This window comes from Leucoraja erinacea, unplaced genomic scaffold (assembly GCF_028641065.1).
Source record: "Leucoraja erinacea ecotype New England unplaced genomic scaffold, Leri_hhj_1 Leri_128S, whole genome shotgun sequence".
Taxonomy (NCBI): domain Eukaryota; kingdom Metazoa; phylum Chordata; class Chondrichthyes; order Rajiformes; family Rajidae; genus Leucoraja; species Leucoraja erinaceus.
The window spans coordinates 84,842-104,927 of NW_026575550.1; the positions used below are offsets into that span (position 1 = coordinate 84,842).

At 45.7% G+C, this 20,086-nt stretch overlaps 1 long non-coding RNA gene across 1 annotated transcript; it reads left to right on the forward strand.

The window, feature by feature from the left end:
- The first annotated feature begins 6,063 nt into the window (after positions 1–6,063).
- Positions 6,064–18,871, forward strand: LOC129715638 (uncharacterized). The gene is made up of 5 exons (XR_008726535.1): positions 6,064–6,109; positions 7,098–7,142; positions 11,314–11,412; positions 13,560–13,611; positions 18,086–18,871. It is a non-coding gene; the product is annotated as an uncharacterized LOC129715638 (long non-coding RNA).
- Positions 18,872–20,086: the final 1,215 nt, after the last annotated feature.

The window sequence follows — 20,086 nt, forward strand, 5'->3', positions numbered from 1 at the left end:
CACACCAAGACACACACACACACACACACACACACACACACACACACACACACCCACACACACACACACACACACACACACACACACACACATACACACACCGACCGAGGTCAGGATCGAACCCGGGTCTCTGGCGCCCTGAGGCAATAACTCTACTGCTGCGTTGCAAGAGAATATTTATTGCAGTTGGCGTTACAGACTGGAACTGAAGAGTCGAGGACCACAGGTTACAGCCTCAGAATTAAAGGACGTTCCTTCAGGGATGAGATGAGGAGGGATTTCTTTAGTCAGAGGGTGGTGAATCTGTGGAATTATTTGCCACAGAAGGCGGTGGAGGTCAAGTCAGTGAATATTGATTGGGGATGATCAGCCATGATCACATTGAATGGCGGTGCTGGCTCAAAGGGCCGGATGGCCTCCTCCTGCACCTATTGTCTATTGATATATTTAAGGCAGAGATCGAAAGATTATTGAATAGTGCGGGTGTCATGGTGTTATGGGGAGAAGGCAGGAGAATGGGGTTAGGAGAGATAGATCAGCAATGATTGAATGGTGGAGTAGACTTGATGGGCTGAATGGCCTAATTCTGCTCCTATCACCTATGACCTTATGACCTTATGGTCCACACTAGTCCCACCTGCCTGCGTTTGGTCCATATCCATCTAAACCTGTCCTATCCATGTACCTGTCCAAATGTGCCTTAAACGTTGCCTCAACTACCTCCTCCGGCAGCTCGTTCCGTACACCCACCGCCTTTTGTTATTCTAGTGCCTCACTAAAATGAATGTAAAACATAATAGACACAAACAGCTGGAGTAACTCAGCGGGACAGGCAGCATCTCTGGAGAGGAGGAATGGGTGACGTTTCGGGTCGAGACCCTTCTTTAGACATGTTTAAAGTGTAAAACACGACCGGCTGCATTGCGTGTACAGGCTGCTAATTCTTCCCCTTGAACTTATGAAATTCTGAACATACAGGTCAGTCAATGCATGTGTCAACCCCCCCCCCCCCCCCCAAGTCGCACCAGCTTCTCGTTTACACCCAACAAACAGTCTGTTTCCTTTATCATTGTTACTTTTTTTGCGTATCTTTCATTCATTGTTCTTCATCTCTCCAAATTATCGTCGATATAGAGTCGTAGAGTGATACAGCGTGGAAACAGGTCCTTCGGCGCTACTTGCCCAAGCCGGCCAACATGTCTCAGCTACTCTAGTCCCACCTGCCTGCGTTTGGTCCACATCCCTACAAACCTGTCCTATCCATAGAAACATAGACAATAGATGCAGGATTAGGCCATTTGGCCCTTCGAGCCTGCACCGCCATTCAATATGATCATGGCTGATCATCCAACTCAGTATCCTGTAACTGCCTTCTCTCCATACCCCCTGATCCCTTTAGCCACAAGAGCCACATCTAACTACCTCTTAAATATAGCCAATGAACTGTGGCCTCAACTACCTTCTGTGGCAGAACATTCCAGAGATTCACCACTCTCTGTGTGAAAAATGATTTTCTCATTTCGGTCCTAAAAGATTTCTCCCTTATCCTTAAACTGTGACCCTTTGTTCTGGACTTCCCCAACATCAGGAACAGTCTTCCTGCATCTAGCCTGTCCAACCGCTTAAGAACCCCATGTACCTGTCTAACTGTTTTTTAAATGTTGGGATAGTCCCAGCCTCAGCTACCCCCTCTGGCAGCTTGTTCCATACACCCACCGCCCTTTGTGTGAAAACGTTACTCCTCAGACTCCTATGTTTAAGAAAGAACTGCAGATGCTGGAAACATCGAGGGTACACAAAAATGCTGGAGAAACGCAGCGAGTGGGGCAGCATCTATGGAGCGAAGGAATAGGTGACCCTTCTTCAGACTGGTCTCGATCCGAAACTGGTGTTTTCGGGTCTGAAGAAGGGTCTCGACCCGAAACGTCACCCATTCCTTCTCTCCAGCGACACTGCCTGCCCCGCTGAATTACTCCAGCATTGTTGTGTCTCGTCTATCCACGCTGAGACCGTTCCCCTGTCTCCACCTGTAGCCTCGATGATACTGAGGGTGTACCAGGATCGGGTGAGAGGGAGCGCAGGTCAGTCCGTCACACTGCCCGTGTCTTACACGGCGCCGGCGCCGGGGGGCTACCTGCGGATCACCTGGAGCAGAGACGGGAGGGATATCGTGTCATACGGCGGACTGTGGAGGCGAAACCCGGGCGAGAATCGTAGATGCGGCCAGTGGATGGTTGTGTCGGAAGAGTTTCAACGCCGGGCGATGCTTTACCCTGCGAATGCCTCGCTGGTACTGAGAAATGTCCAAACCAGCGACAGCGGCGTGTACGAACTCACCATCAGCCAGCGAACATGGGGAGCAAAGGGTCGATTAACCCTAACAGTGGTGCCCAACCGGGCAAACAGGACGGGTGAGCTCTTATGTGTCGGGTGGAACTGCAGATGCTGGTTTACATTGAAGATACATAGAAAATGCCTGATTTATTCCTCTCGTGTATGTATGCACCTCTATAAGATATAACCATATAACCATATAACAATTACAGCACGGAAACAGGCCATCTCGACCCTTCTAGTCCGTGCCGAACACATAATCTCCCCTAGTCCCATATACCTGCGCTCAGACCATAACCCTCCATTCCCTTCCCATCCATATAACTATCCAATTTATTTTTAAATGATAAAAACGAACCTGCCTCCACCACCTTCACTGGAAGCTCATTCCACACAGCTACCACTGTCTGAGTAAAGCAGTTCCCCCTCATGTTACCCCTAAACTTCAGTCCCTTAATTCTCATGTCATGTCCCCTTGTTTGAATCTTCCCTACTCTCAGTGGGAAAAGCTTTTCCACGCCAACTCTGTCTATCCCTCTCATCATTTTAAAAACCTCTATCAAGTCCCCCCTTAACCTTCTGCGCTCCAAAGAATAAAGCCCTAACTTGTTCAACCTTTCTCTGTAACCTAGTTGCCGAAATCCAGGCAACATTCTAGTACATCTCCTCTGTACTCTCTCTATTTTGTTGACATCCTTCCTATAATTAGGCGACCAAAATTGTACACCATACTCCAGAATTGGCCTCACCAATGCCTTGTACAATTTTAACATTACATGCCAACTTCTATACTCAGATGAGATCACCCCTCATCCTCCAGCACCCGAGGGAATAGGGTCCCACTCAGCCTACTCAAGTTTAGAAGGATGAGAAAGGATCTTATAGAAACGTATACCATTCTTAAAAGATTGATGTCCTGGGATGTCAGGACTTTCATATGAAGGAAGGCTGCCTGCCATTCTGAAAGGGTCCCATTAATCCCTATTCTTTGTTTCCTGTCTGCCAACCACATCTGTGTGAGACCACACCTGGAGTATTGCGTACAGTTTTAGTCTCCTAATCTGAGGAAAGACATTCTTGCCGTAGAGGGAGTACAGAGAAGGTTCACCAGACTGATTCCTGGGATGTCAGGACTTTCATATAAAGAAAGACTGCATAGACTCAGCTTGTACTCGCTAGAATTTAGAAGATTGAGGGGGGGATCTTATAGAAACTTACAAAATTCTTAAGGGGTTGGACAGGCTAGATGCAGGAAGATTGTTCCCGATGATGGGGAAGTCCAGAACAAGGGGTCACAGTTTAAGGATAAGGGGGAGATCTTTTAGGACCGAGATGAGGAAAACATTTTTCACACAGAGAGTGGTGAATCTCTGGAATTCTCTGCCCCTGAAGGTAGTTGAGACCAGTGCATTGGCTATATTTAAGAGGGAGTTAGATGTGGCCCTTGTGGCTAAAGGGATCAGGGAGTATGGAGAGAAGGCAGGGATGGGATACTGAGCTGGATGATCATCCATGATCATATTGAATGGCGGTGCAGGCTCGAAGGGCCGGATGGCCTACTCCTGCACCTATTTTCTATGTTTTCTATGAGATCACCCCCCATCCTCCATCACCTGGGGGAATAGAGTCCCACCCAGCCTACTCAAGTTTAGAAGGATGAGAAAGGATCTTATAACATTCTTAAAAGATTGGACAGGGGACAGGCTACATGCAGGAAAAACGTTACCCATGTTTGGGGAGCCCAGAACCAGGGGTCACACAGTTGAAGGACAAGGGGTATTTAGGACTGAGATGAGGAAAAACCTTTTTCACCCAGAGAGTTGTGAATCTATGGAATTCTCTGCCACAGAGGACAGTGGAGGCCAATTCACTGGATGTTTTCAAGAGAAAGTTAGATTTAGCTCTCAGGACTAACGGGATCAAGGGGAAAAGCTGGAACGGGGTACTGATTTTAGCCCCATCAGTCTGAAGAGGGTTATAAGATCATAAGTCACAAGGTTAAAAGTGATATGAGTAGAATTAGGCCATTCGGCCCATCAAGTCTACTCCACCATTCAATCGTGGCAGATCTATCTCTCCCTCCTAACCCCATTCTTCAGCCTTCTCCCCATATCCACTGACACCCGTACTAATCAAGAATCTATCTATCTCCACTGACTTGGCCTCCACAGCCTTCTGTGGCAATGAATTCCACAGATTCACCACCCTCTGACTGTAGAAATTTCTACTCCTCTCCTTCCTAAAAGACCGTCCTTTAATTTTCAGGCTGTGACCTCTGGTCCTAGACTCTCCCACTAGTGGATACATCCTCTCCACATCCACTCTATCCAGGCCTGTCACTATTCTGTACGTTTCAATGAGGTTCCCCAATCATCCACTCACACTCCAGCGAGTACAGGCCCAGTGCCGTTAAACGCTCATCAAAGGTGAACCTACACATACCTGGGATCATTCTTGCAAGAATAAGGTGTGGCCCATTCCATCTCCAGAGCCAGCACATCCTTGCTCAGATATGGTCCAGACCTGAAAAAAAGAGGCACAGATACTGCCTGACCCGTCGAGTTCCCCCAGCACTCTCTGTTTTGCTTTAGATTTTAACTTCTGTAAAATGGATGCAAGCAACAATTTTCATTTGCACAGAACTTATATGTTGTGACATTTTAAATGTCTTTTTTTGCAAGGAAATATTACGCAATCTTATATGCATCAATTAGATAACCTCTCATCCTTCTAAACTCCAGAGTATACAAGCCCAGCCGCTCCATTCTATCAACATATGACAGTCCCGCCATCCCGGGAATTAACTTTGTGAACATACGCTGCAGTCCCTCAATAGCAAGAATGTCCTTCCTAAAATTTGGAGACCAAAACTGCACACAACACTCCAGGTGTGGTCTCACTAGGGCCCTGTACAACTGCAGAAGGACCTCTTTGCCCCTAATCTCAACTCCTCTTGTTATGAAGGCCAACATGCCATTCGCTTTCTTCACTGCCTGCTGTACCTGCATGCTTACTTTCAGTGACCGATGAACAAGGACCCCCAGATCCCGTTGTACTTCCCCTTTCCCAACTTGACACCATTTAGATAATAATCTGCCTTCCTGTATTTGCCACCAAAGTAGATAACCTCACATTTATCCACATTAAACTGCATCTGCCATGCATCTGCCCACTCACCCATCCTGTCCAAGTCACCCTGCATTCTCATAGCATCCTGCTCACAGTTCACACTGCCACCCAGCTTTGTGTCATCTGCAAATTTGCTAATGTTATTTTTAATCCCTTCTTCTAATTCATTAATGTATATTTAATTCTGAGGCTATGACCTCTGGTCCTAGACTTTCCCACTAGTGGAAACATCCTCTCCACATCCACACTATCCAAGCCTGTCACTATTCTGTACGTTTCAATGAGGTGTCCCCTCATCCTTTTAAACTCCAGCGAGTACAGGCCCAGTGCCGACAAACGCTCATCAAAGGTGAACCAACTCATACCTGGGATCATTCTTGCAAGAATAAGGGGTGGGCCATTCCCTCTCCAGAGCCAGCACACCTTTCCTCAGATATGGTCCTGACACAAAAAGAGGCACAGATACTGCCTGACCCGTCGAGTTCCCCCAGCACTCCCTGTTTTGCTTTAGATTTTAACTTCTGTATAATGGATACAAGCAACAATTTTCATTTGCACAGACCTTATATGTTGTGACATTTTAAATATGTTTTTTTGCAAGGAAATATTACGCAAAATGTAGAGAGGCAATCATCGAGAGAACCAGGTTAGTGTTCGATATTGGTACGGTATTGGTATATTATAGACATGTATATAGATACAAACTTTTCTTTAGGCTTTCGAGATGCAGCACGTAAACAAGCCCTCCAGTCCACGTGAGGAAGAATTTACTCTTATACCAAGCCAATTTACCTACAAACCTGCACGTCTTTGGAGTGTGGGAGGAAACCGAAGTTCTCGGAGAAAACCAGCGATCCCCATACACTAGCACTATCCTACACACAATAGGGACAATTTACAATTTACAGAAATCAATGAACCTAAAAACCTGTACGTGTTGGGCGTGTGGGAGGAAACCAAATCCCCCGGGGAAAATCCACGCAGGACACAGGGAGAGGGTGCAAACTCCACACAGACAGCACCCGTAGTCAGGATCGAACCCGGGTCTCCGGGAACACCTCTACCGCTGTGTCACTGTGCAGCCCTATGAAACAAAGCATTGTAAAACTTGCACACTATTGCACATTATCCAGGCATGTTATACCAAGCAAGAGTGATACAGCTAGTGTAAATGTGAAAGGAAATGTGATATTCACTGGCATTTAGATGGATGTATCTTATGGAAACATACATTTTTTAAGGGATTGGACAGGCTAGATGCGGGAAAAATGTCCCGATGTTGGGGGAGTCCAACTCTTGGGGCTAACGGAATCAAGGAATATGGGGAGAAGGCAGGAACGGGGCAATGATTGTGGATGATCAGCTATGATCACATTGAATGGCAGTGCTGGATCCAATGGCCAATGGCCTACTCCTGCACCTATTATCTATGTATCTATGTAACCAGGGTTCACTGTTTAAGAATAAGAACTGTTTAGGACTGAGTTGAGGAAAAGAGAGTTGTGAATCTGTGGAATTCTCTGCCACAGAAAGCAGTGGAGGCCAATTCACTGGATGTTTTCAAGAGGCAGTTAGCTTTAGTTCTTAGAGCTAACGGAATCAAGGCAATGACATTTAAAATATTTTTTTGCTAGGAGACATCACGCAAATTGTGGAGAGGCAATCATCGAGAGAACCAGGTTAGTGTTCGATATTGGTGCGGTATTGGTATATTATAGTCATGCATATAGATAAAAACCTTTTCCAATTTATAGAAATCAATTAACCTACAAACCTGTACATGTTGAGAGTGTGGGAGGAAACCGGATCACCCGGGCAAAACCCACGCTGGTCACAGGGAGAGCATGCAAACTCCACATAGACACAACACCCGTAGTCAGGATCAAACCTGGGTCTCTGGCAACACCTCTACTGCTGCGCCACTGTGCCGACCTATGAAACAAAACATTGTAAAACTGTTGCACACTATTGCACACTATCCAGACATGTTGTACCAAGCAAGAGTTCAACAGGTAGTGTAAATGTGAAAGGAAAAGTGACATGCACTGGATTTTAGGTGGATGTATCTTAGGGAAACATACATTTTTTTAAGGGATTGGACAGGCTAGACGCGGGGAAAGATGTTCCTGATGTTGGTGGATTCCAGAACCAGGCATCACAGTTTAAGAATAAGGGGTAGGCAATTTAGGACTGAGATGAGGATTTTTTTTTTCACCCAGAGAGTTGTGAATCTGTGGAATTCTCTGCCACAGAAGGCAGTGGAGGCCAATTCACTGGATGTATTCAAGAGTTAGATAGACTCTTAGGGCTAACGGAATCAAGGGATATAATGAGAAAGCAGGAACGGGGTACTGATTTTGGATGATCAGGCTTGATCATATTGAATGGCGGTGCTGGCTCGAAGCGCCAAATGGCCTACTCCTGCACCTATTTTCTCTGCTTTATATGTTTCCATGAAACAAGAGGGAAGAATATGGAGTTGCAGATATGAGGTGGCGGGGTGTAGTCAAGGATTTCTGCCAGTCAGGCCCCACTGTGTAAATGGGAATGCAGGTCCCACAATTTGCAACCCAGAGAGTTGTGAATGTGAAAATTCCTGCTCCACTGGATGTAAGGGAAACATCATTTTTTTAGAGATTGCTAGATGCGGGAAAGATGTTCCCGACCCTTCCAGAACCAGGGTCACACAGTTGAAGCACAAGGGGTAAGTCAGTTAGGACTGAGATGAGGAAAACCCTTTTTCTCCCAGAGAGTTGTGAATGTGGAATTCTCTGCCACAGAAGGCAGTGGAGGCCAATTCACTGGATGTATTCAAGTTAGATAGAGCTCTTAGGGCTAACGGAATCAAGGGATATAATAAGAAAGCAGGAACGGGGTACTGATTTTGAATGATCAGGCTTGATCATATTGAATGACGGTGCTGGCTCGAAGGGCCGAATGGCCTACTCCTGCACCTATTTTCTCTGCTTTATATGTTTCCATGAAACAAGAGGGAAGAATATGGAGTTGCAGATACTTGAGGGTGGCGGGGTGTAGTCAAGCCCTTTCAAATGAGGTCCCCCCTCTCATCCTTCTAAACTCCAATGAGTACAGGCCCAGTACTGGGCTTGTTCCCAATGTTGGGCGAGTCCAGAACCAGGGGCCACAGTCTTAGAATAGAGGGGAGGTCATTTAAGACTGAGGTGAGAAAACACTTTTTCACCCAGAGAGTTGTGAATTTATGGAATTCCCTGCCGCAGAGGGCAGTGGAGGCCAAGTCACTGGATGGATTTAAGAGAGAGTAATGCCCCTGTCCCACTTAGGAAACCTGAACGGAAACCTCTGGAGACTTTGCGCCCCACCCAAGGTTTCCGTGCGGTTTCCGAAGGTTGCAGGTGGTTGCAGGTAGTGGAAGCAGGTAGGGAGACTGACAAAAACCTCCAGGAACCTCTGGGAACCGCACGGAAACCTTGGGTGGGGCGCAAAGTCTCCAGAGGTTTCCGTTCAGGTTTCCTAGGTGGGACAGGGGCATTAGATAGAGCTCTAGGGGCTAGTGGAGTCAAGGGATATGGGGAGAAGGCAGGCATGGGTTATTGATAGGGGACCATGATCACAATGAATGGCGGTGATGGCTCGAAGGGCCGAATGGCCTCCTCCTGCACCTATTTTCTATGTTTCTATGTTACCGTTAAACGCCCATCATATGTTAACCCACTCATTGCTGGGACCATTCTTGTAAACCTCCTCTGGGGTGAGAGCTCAGAGACACAGCCTTGCTGATGATCCGAGGTGTTCCCCAGGTGAAGGTCAACATGCAGGTGAGGCAAGTGATGAAGTAGCGATGGTATGTGGATGATTGGTGTGAAAGTTAAAGAATGATTTTAATTATATAGTAACGTTGAGGGTGGTGAAGAGGATGATGTGCGTTTTACGTCTTGTTTTCGGGAAAATTCTTTGTCTTGTTTCTGATCAAAAAAGGTTATACGTGCAACAGAGAGAATGTGACAAAGTTTACAACCACATTCTGGAATAACAGGTTTACCACGTTGAGTGCACTGGGCCGATATTCTCCAGTGGGTAAAAGAACGAGTAATGATCTAAATGAAACGTAATTAAAATTCTTGCAAAGTTCAACAATCTGAACTTCAGAAGGAGTTCAGAAGGAAGAGGGGGGAGGGGGGGAGGGGGGAGGGGGTACATGCATTGACATCTACTGAATAGTGGAAGGCCTGGATAGAGTGGATGTGGAGAGGATGTTTCCATTAGTGGGATAATCTAGGACCAAAGAGCACAGCCTCAGAATTAAAGGGCGTACTTTAAGAAGGAGATGAGGGGGAATTTCTTTAACCAGAGGGTGGTAAATCTGTGGAATTCATTGCCACAGTCAATGGATATTTGTAAGCAGAGATAGATAGATTCTTGATTAGTACGGGTGTCAGGGGTTATGGGGAGAAGGCAGGAGAATGGGGTTAGGAGGGAGAGATAGATCAGTCATGATTGAATGGTGGAGTGGACTTGATGGGCCGAATGGCCTAATTCTGCTCCTAGAAACCAACTTATTGCACATCAAGGAGAATGGGTTCACATGTTCCAATGTTAGAAGCTGCACTCACATCGCCAGAGACCCTGGTTCAATCCTGACCTTGGGTAGTGTGTGTGTGTGTGTGTGTGTGTGTGTGTGTGTGTGTGTGTGTGCGTGTGTGTGTGTGTGTGTGTGTGTGTGTGTGTGTGTGTGTGTGTGTGTGTGCGCGTGTGTGTGTGCGTGTGGGTGTGTGTGCGTGTGTGTGTGTGTGTGTGTGTGTGTGTGTGTGTGTGTGTGTGTGTGTGTGTGTGTGTGTGTCTGTGTGTCTGTGTGTGTGTCTGTGTGTGTGTGTGGGTGTGTGTGTCTGTGTGTGTCTGTGTGTGTGTGTGTGTGTGTGTGTGTGTGTGTGTGTGTGTGTGTGTGTGTGTGTGTGTGTGTGTGTGTGTGTGTGTGTGTGTGTGTGTGTGTGTGTGTGTGTGTGTGTGTGTGTGTGTGTGTGTGTGTGTGTGTGTGTGTGTGTGTGTCTGTGTCTGTGTGTGTGTGTTTGTGTGTGTGTGTTCTTTCATTGTGAGTGTGTGTGTCTGTGTGTGTATATGTGGTGGAGTGTGTAGTCTATTTATCTGTTCGTGTGTGTATATCTATGTGTGTGTGTGTGTGTGTGTCTGTGTGTGTGTAATCTGTGTGTGTGTGTGTCTGTGTGTGTGTGTGTGTGCGTGTGTGTGTGTGTGGGCTGTGTGTCTGTGTGTGTGTGTGTACATGTCTGTGTGTCTGTGTGGTGTGTGTGTGTGTGTGTGTGTTGTGTGTGTGTGTGTGTGTGTGTGTGTGTGTGTGTGTGTGTGTGCGTCCGTGTGTGTGCGTGTGTGCGTGTATGTGTGTGTGTGTGTGTCTGTGTGTGTGTGTGTGTGTGTGTGTGTGTGTGTGTGTGTGCGTGTGTGTGTGCATCCGTGTGTGTGCCCCTGTGTGTGTGTGTGTGTGTGTGTGTGTGTGTGTGTGTGTGTGTGTGTGTGTGTGTGTGTGTGTGTGTGTGTGTGTGTGTGTGTGTGTGTGTGTGTGTGTGTATGTGTGTGTGTCCATGGATGGTAGGCCGCAGATTCTGAAAATCAATTGCATCTCTGGCAAGGTTAGAACCAGAAAACAGTTTCCCCCGATTCCCCCCCCACATAAAACAAACCGTAGAACATTAAAACAAACTTTTATCACTCGCTAAAAACAAAAAAATATGAAAAAACGGACAGGCTGATGGTGGGGCTGCCACTCTGTAGGTCTAATACATCTCTCTGTCTCTCTGTCTCTATGTTGAACTGGAATAAATATTATTGTGATAGTCTAAATCTTTACGTGTTCCACAGACGCAGCCAAGAAACAAACTCCAGTTGGAGCCAACATTCAATACATTAGCCTTGCCCTTCTCCTTTTCTTCATGCTTTACATTGTAAGAAGACACAGAGGTAAGCAGTGATGTTTGGGCACAGTCCTGACTCCTTCAGTGTGATGTTCCTGTTAGCATAATGTTAATCAATGCTATTAGTACCCCATGTGCCCCAATAACACATGAGGCGGCACGGTGGAGCAGCGGGTAGAGCTGCTGCCTCACAGCGCTGGAGACCCGGGTTCGATCCTGGCCGCTGCTGCTGTGTGTGTGAGTGTGTGCGTGCGCACTTTACACGTTCTCCCCGCTATGGCGTGGATTTCCTCCGGGTGCTCCGGTTTCCCCCCACATCCCAAAGTTGTGCAGGTTTGTTAATCGGCCCTCTGGAAAATTGCCCCCGAGTCCGTAGGAAGTGGATGGGAAAGTGGGATAACCTGGAACATGGAATAGTTAGCAGCAGAATTAAAGGACGTGCCTTTAGGAAGGGGATGAGGAGGAATATCTTTAACCTGAGGGTGGTGAATCTGCGGAATTCATTGCCACAGAACACTGTGGAGGCCAAGTCAATGGATATATTTAAGGCAGAGATGGATAGATTCTTAATTAGTACGGGTGTCAGAGTTATGGGGAAAATCAGAATCAGAATCAGAATCAGAATCAATTTATTTGAAAAGGCAGGAGAATGGGGTCGAAAGGGAAAGATAGATCAGCCTTGATAGAATGGCGGAGTAGACTTGATGGGCCGAATGGCCTAATTCTGCTGCTATTTCTTCAGACTTTATGATCGACACTAGTCCCACCTGCCTGCATTTGGCCCATATACCTCTAAACCTGTCCTATCCATGTGCCTGTCCAAATGTTTCTTAAACGTGGGGATAGTCCCAGCCTCAACTACCTCCTCCGGGAACTCCTTCAATACACACACCAACCTTTGTTATTGTAGAAATGCAACAGTAACATGCATGTAAAACACAATTTATCTGTTTTGTGTTCGGTGGCTTGTTATACTGGTGCAAGTTAGAATGTCATTGTTCCATTGTCTGCACATGTAAGTCTTGACCTACAACTGCCTGTAACATTGAGCGTGCAGTAGAGTGTGCTTGACATGGAGCTGTAGTCATATTGTAATAGTGGGGGAGAACTGGGGGGACCAAGAGCAATTCTGGGCCCCGTATCTGAGGAAGGATGTGCCGGCTCTGGAGAGGGTCCAGAGGAGGTTTACAAGAATGATCCCAGGAATGAGTGGGTTAACCTACGATGAGCGTTTGTCGGCACTGGGCCTTTACTCGCTGGAGTTTAGAAGAATGAGGGTGGGGGGGGGTGGGACCACATTGAAACGTTACGAATAGTGAAAGGCTTGGATAGAGTGATCGGGGAGAGGATGGTTCCAATAGTGGGAGAGTCAAGGACTTGAGGTCACAAGCTCAGTATTAAAGGGCGTTCCATTAGGAAGGAGATGGGGAGCAATTTCTTTAGTCACAGGGTGGTGAATCTGTGGAATTCCTTGGACCCAGCGTGAGGGAGGGAGGGGGAGGGGCTGAACACAGGAGGATCCCACACGGGATACTTTATAACTTTGTCGATGCCCTTTATGTGGTGACTCTTTGCATACACAGATAGACACAAAATGCTGGAGTAACTCAGCGGGACAGGCAGCATCTCTGGGAAGAAGGAATGGGTGACGTTCTGGGTCGAGACCCTTCTTCAGACTGGTTAGTGATAAGGGAAAACAAGTGATATAGACAATGATGTAGAGAGATAAAGAACAATGAATAAAAGATATGCAAAAATGTAAGGATGAGAAAGGAAACAGGCCATTGTGAGCTGTTTGTTGGGTGAGAACGAGAAGCTGGTGCGACTTGGGTGGGTGAGGGATGGAGAGAGAGGGAATGTCGGGGCTACCTGAAGTTAGAGAAGTCAATGTTCATACCACTGGGGTGTAAGCTGCCCACTGAAATATGAGGTGCTGTTCTGCCAATTTGCGTTTAGCCTCACTCTGACAGTGGAGGTGACCCAGGACAGAAAGGTCAGTGTGGGAATGGGAAGGAGAATTAAAGTGTTTGGCAACCGGGAGATCAGGCAGGTCCGGGCGGGCTGAGCAAAGGTGTTCTGCAAAACGATCGCCCAGTCTACGTTTGGTCTCGCCGATGGATAAAAGTCCGCATCTTGAACAACGGATACAGAAGATAGTGAGACTAGCTGTTGACAAGTTTTTTTCCGGATTAGTTTGTAGGTGAGTTCGGAGACTGAGAGTGGATTATCCCTTCAGCGAGAATTGGTAAGTCAGACATTCACAGTCAATTGATTCTTTTAACCTGTTTGACTGTGGAAGAGGAATTTCCAAACCAGCTTTCGCAAGTCACCGGAGCAGTGTTCGGCCCTTCGGCCCAGCAGGCTGTGAAGAAAGCTAATGGCATGTTGGCCTTCATAACGAGAGGAGTTGAATATAGGAGCAAAGAGGTCCTTCTGCAGTTGTACAGGGCCCTAGTGAGACCACACCTGGAGTATTGTGTGCAGTTTTGGTCTCTAAATTTGAGGAAGGACATTCTTGCTATTGAGGGACTGCAGCAAAGGTTTACAAGGTTAATTCCCGGGATGGCAGGACTGTCATATGTTGATAGAATGGAGCGGCTGGGCTTGTATACTCTGGATTTTAGAAGGATTAGAGGCAATCTTATTGAAACATATTAGATTATTATGGGAAACACTAGAGGCAGGAAACATGTTCCCGTTGTTGGGGGAGGCCAGATCCAGGGGCCACAGTTTAAGAATAAGGAGTGGTTAATTTAGAACGGAGATGGGGAAAATCTTTTTCACCCCGAGGGTTGTGAATCTGTGGAATTCTCTGCCTCGGAAGGCAGTGGAGGCCAATTCACTGAATGCATTCAAGAGAGAGTTAGATAGAGCTCTTAAAGATAGCGGAGTCTGTGGATATGGGTAGAAGGCAGGAACTGAATGTGGATGATCAGCCATGATCACAGTGAATGGCGCTGCTGGCTAGCAGGGCCAAATGGGCTACTCCTGCACCTATTGTCTATTGTCTATTGTCTGAGTCTACTCCGCCGTTCAATAATGGCTGATCTATCTCTCCCTGTCAACACCATTCTCCTGCCTTCTCCCCATAACCTTCCCAATGGAAACTGTAAACCTCTGCTTTAAGAATACCCACACTTGGCCAATAACTCTCTGATATGGTCCTATCTACATACAGTACCTGTCCAATAGTCTCTTATATATCATGATAGTACCTGCCTCAACTATCTCCTCTGCCAGTTTGTTCCTTACACTCACCTGCTTTTGTGTAATAAGGGTTACCCCTCAGGCTCCTATTAAATCTTTTCCCCCTCATCTTACCCTATGTCATCTGATTCTGCTTTCACCAAAGTCTGGAAAAGAGACCTTGTGCATCTACCCAATCTATTCCTCTCATGATTTTATACATCAAATCCCCCCTCATCTTCCTGCGCTCCAAGGAATAGAGTCCCAGCCTACTCAACCTCTCCCCGTAGCACAGGCCCTCTAGTCCTGGCAACATCCTCGTAAATCTTCTCCAAACCCTTTCAAGATTGACAATGTGTGTCCTATAACATGGTGCCCAGAATTGAACACAATATTCCAAATGCGGTCTCACCAACGTCTTATGCAACTGCAACATGACCTCCCTATTTCTATACTCAAAACTCTAGCTGATGAAGGCCAATGTGTAAAAAGCATTTTTGACCACCTTATCTACCTGTGACTCGACCTTCAAATAACATGCACCGGTACTCCTGGATCCCTCTGCTCTACCACACTCCTCAGAAGCCTATCATTCACTGTGTAGGCCTGGTCCTTGTGAAATTTCCCAAAAATGCAACACCTCACATTTCTGTGTATAAGATCACCCCTCATCCTCCTGTGCTACAAGGAATAGAGTCCCAGTCTGCCCCAACCTCTCCCTGTTGGTCAGGCCCTCTAGTCCTGGCAACATCCCCATGAATTTTCCCTGCACCCTTTCCAACTTGTCCCCTCATCCTCCTGCGTTCCAAAACTCCATAAACTGAGTAATCAGGGCCAGCTTAACCATATAACCATATATATAACCATATATCAATTACAGCACGGAAACAGGCCATCCCGGCCCTTCAATGCCGTGCCGAACACTTATTTTCCCCTAGTCCCATCTACCTGCACTCAGACCATAACCCTCCATTCCTTTCCCATCCATATACCTATCCAATTTATTTTTAAATGATAAAATCGAATCTGCCTCCACCACTTCCACTGGAAGCTCATTCCACACCACTACCACTCTCTGAGTAAAGAAGTTCCCCCTCATGTTACCCCTAAACTTCTGTCCCTTAATTCTCAAATCATGTCCTCTTGTTTGAATCCTCACTACTCTCAATGAGAAAAGCTTATCCACGTCAACTCTGTATATTCCTCACATCATTTTAAAGACCTCTATCAAGTCCCCCCTTAACCTTCTGCGCTTCAAAGAACCTAACTTGTTCAACCTTTCTCTATAACTTAGTTGCTGAAACCCAGGCAACATTCTAGTAAATCTCCGCTGTACTCTCTCTATTTTGTTGACATATTTCCTATAATTAGGCGACCAAAATTGTACACCGTACTCCAGAATTGGCCTCACCAATGCCTTGTACAATTTTAACATTACATCCCAACTTCTATACTCAATGCTCTGATTTATAAAGGCCAGCACATCAAAAGCTTTCTTTACCACCCTATCGACATGAGATTCCACCTTCAGGGAACTATGCACAGTTATTCCTAGATCCCTCTGTTCAACTTCATTCCTCAATTCGCTACCATTTACCATGTACGTCCTATTTTGATTTGTCCTGCCAAGATGAAGCACCTCACACTTATCAGCATTAAACTCCATCTGCCATCTTTCAGCCCACTCTTAACAATTTCATAACTTCTCACCAGCAATACGACGTCAAGTTTTCACAAGAAATGCACATTTACCGGAGATCTCTGCAATGGACGTGTTTAAGTGCTGAACATTTAAGAGGTTTACGAGAACAATCCCAGGCATGCGTGGGTTAACATATGATGAGCGTTTGACAGTTCTGGGCCTGCGCTCGCTAGAGTTTAGAAGAATGAGGGGGAACCTCGTTGAAACGTACTAAATAGTGAAAGGCTTAGATAGAGTGGCTATGGAGAGGATGTTTCCACTGGTGGGAGAGTCTAGGACCAGAGGTCACAGCCTCAGAATAAAAGGATGTACATTAGAAAGGAGATGAGGAGGCATTTATTTAATCAGAGGGTGGTGAATCTGTGGAATTCATTGCCACAGAAGGCCGAGGATAGAAACATAGAAACATGGAAAATAGGTGCAGGAGTCGGCCATTCGGCCCTTCGAGGATAGATGTGGAGGCCATGTCAATTAATATTTTTAAGGCATAGATAGAGAGATAGATTCTTGATTAGTGCGGGTGTCAGGGGTTCTGGTGAGAAGGCAGGAGAATGGGGTTAGGAGGGAGAGATAGATCAGCCATGATTGAATGGCGGAGTTGATTTGATTGTCCGAATGGCCTAATTCTGCTCCTATCACTTGTGAATATGAAGATTTGAGTAGTATCTCTGTTTAGGAATGATGGTGCTGGGTGACTATGGCCCGCCAAGTTACTGCTTTGTGGGCAACTTTAGTTTAGTTTAGAGATACAGCGTGGAAACAGGCTCTTCCGCCCACCGAGTCCGCGCCGACCAGCGATCCCGGCACACTAACATTATCCTACACACTGGGGACAATTTACAATTTTTATACCAGGCCAATTAACTTACAAACACGCACGTCTTTGGGATGTGGGGGGAAACCGTACAAAACACACGTGGTCACAGGGAGAGCGTGCAAACTCCATACAGACAGCGCCCGACGTCAGGATTAGCCCTCTTTAAAATTGTCCCTTGTCTGTAGGGAGAGGATGAGCAACTGAGATAACATAGAACTAGTATGAATGGCTGATCAATGGTCGCCGTAGACTCGGTGGGCCGAAGGGCCTGTTTCCACGCTGTATCTCTAAACTAAACCAAACCTCTCATGATATCATACAGAGAAACATAGAAAATAGGTGCAGGAGTAGGCCATTCGTCCCTTCGAGCCTGCACCGCCATTCAATATGATCATGGCTGATCATCCAACTCAGTATCCTGTACCTGCCTTCTCTCCGTACCCCCTGATCCCTTTAGCCACAAGGGCCACATCTAACTCCCTCTTAAATATAGCCAATGAACTGGCCTCAACTACCTTCTGTGGCAGAGAACTCCTGAGATTCACCACTCTCTGTGTGAAAAGTGTTTTTCTTATCTCGGTCCTAAAAGATTTCCCCCTTATCCTTAAAGTTTCTATCGGGAAAGTTTCTATAAGATCCCCCCTTAAGGATTTTGTAAGTTTCAATCTTCTAAATTCTAGCGAGTACAAGCCGAGTCTATCCAGTCTTTCCTCATATGAAAGTCCTGACATCCCAGGAATCAGTCCGGTGAACTTTCTCTGTACTCCCTCTATGGCAAGAATGTCTTTTCTCAGATTAGGAGACCAAAACTGTACGCAATACTCCAGGTGTGGTCTAACCAAGACCCTGTACAACTGCAGTATAACCTCCTTGCTCATATACTCAAATCCTTTTGCTATGAATGCTAACATACCATTCGCTTTCTTCGCTAACATACCATTCGCTTTCTTATGTCTGTTCATTTTGTGTATTTTGCTATTTACTAACACAGATTGTGATATGTCTGATTTTTAGAATTCATCAAAGAGCAATCCCACTATGTTATAAATGAAGATCAGAGCTTTGGAATCACAGACTGTTACAATATGGAAGCAATTTTCACATTTCGCCTCTGTTCTTTTACCCTTTTAAGAACCAAGCCTTTTCATTCATGTTGCCTCTTCCAACTACAATGGGGCATTTACTTGAGACTTTAGAGATACACCGCTGGAAGAATCTATCTTGCTTTTTTATAACACCCAAAATAAAAAAGCAGACAACTTGCTGTCCAACAACACTGTTGGAGTCTGTGTGGGAGTACGGAGGCAGAACACTCGCATATTTTCTGGAACTGTGTAAAGATAAGGCCATACTGGAAAAATGTTAATGCAGCTGTAAAAAATATCTTGGGTTATAAAATCCCAAGTACCTGCCCTGTGATGTATCTGGGGTGTATTAAAGATATTGTAAAAATAGAAGATACATATTTAAATAAAGTTTTGCTTGCAGCAAGTAAGAAGGCCATTACCAGGCAGTGGCTTAATGAAAAAAGTCCAAAACAGGAACAGTGGTTAGAAATTGTGCGAGATCTTTAATATGGAGAAATTGACACATTCTTTGAGTCAAAGAGAAGTTATTTGAGAAGATCTGGGAAAAATGGACTGTTTATTTGAGCCATGACACCAATTAGATAAATGCCGAGCTAGATATGGGAAGATTGCGTTATATAGAACTAGATGGTATGTTTGTATGAATATTGAATTATCTCCAGATAACTAATCAATGTCATGTTTTTTCTTTTTTTTAATTTGGTAAGTGAACCACACGGTCTTATTCCAATTTTTTAAATGTATTTACTTCTTTTTTTTCCCCCCTATCTATATATTATTTTTTTATTTTGATTGCTGTTTTCCTTACTTTATTTTATTTATGGTGATGGTGTTGCACTGTTTTGTATATATCTCTTAAAAATCAATAAAAAGTTGTGAAAAAAAGAGATACACCGCGGCAACAGTCTCGTTGGCCCTCGTTGACCAGCGATCACCCTGTACACTAGTTCCCTCCAACACACATGAGGGACAATTTACAGTTAACAGAAGCCACCAAACCTACAAACCTGCACGTCTTTGGAGTGTGGGGAGGAAACCGGAGCACCCGGAGAAAACCCACTTGGTCACAGGGAGAACGTGCAAACTCCGTACAGACAGCACCCGTCAGGATCAAACCCGGGTCTCTGGCGCTGTGAGGCAGCAACTCTACCGCTGAGCCACCGTTCCAATAGTTATGATAAGAATTTCTGTGTTAACTTGTCTCTTGTATCGTGCATAATCTCCTAATCTGCGGAAGGTCATCTTGCCATAGAGGGAGTACAGAGAAGGTTCACCAGACTGATTCCTGGGATGTCAGGACTTTCATATGAAGAAAGACTGGATAGACTCGGTTTGTACTCGCTAGAATTTAGAAGATTGAGGGGGGATCTTATAGAAATTTACAAAATACTTAAGGGGTTGGACAGGCTAGATGCAGGAAGATTGGTCCCGATGTTGGGGAAGTCCAGAACAAGGGGTCACAGTTTAAGGATAAGGGGGAAATCTTTTAGGACCGAGATGAGAAAAACATTTTTCACACAGAGAGTGGTGAATCTCTGGAATTCACTGCCACAGAAGGTAGTTGAGGCCAGTTCATTGGCTATATTTAAGAGGGAGTTAGATGTGGCCCTTGTGGCTAAAGGGATCAGGGGGGATGGAGAGAAGGCAGGTACAGGATACTGAGTTGGATGATCAGCCATGATCACATTGAATGGTGGTGCAGGCTCGAAGGGCCGAATGGCACTCCTGCACCTGTTTTCTATGTTTCTATGTTTCTATGTTTCTATAGGATGTATGTCTGAATGTTGGTTGTAAATATTGAAATAAAACCTACTAATGATGAACTGGGCTACAATGTAAAGCCCAGTGAGTTGTAGCTTACATAATGCTTGGAGGACCCTGGGCTTACAAAGTCCAGGCCATCCTTGGCTGGGTGATGTCCACAATG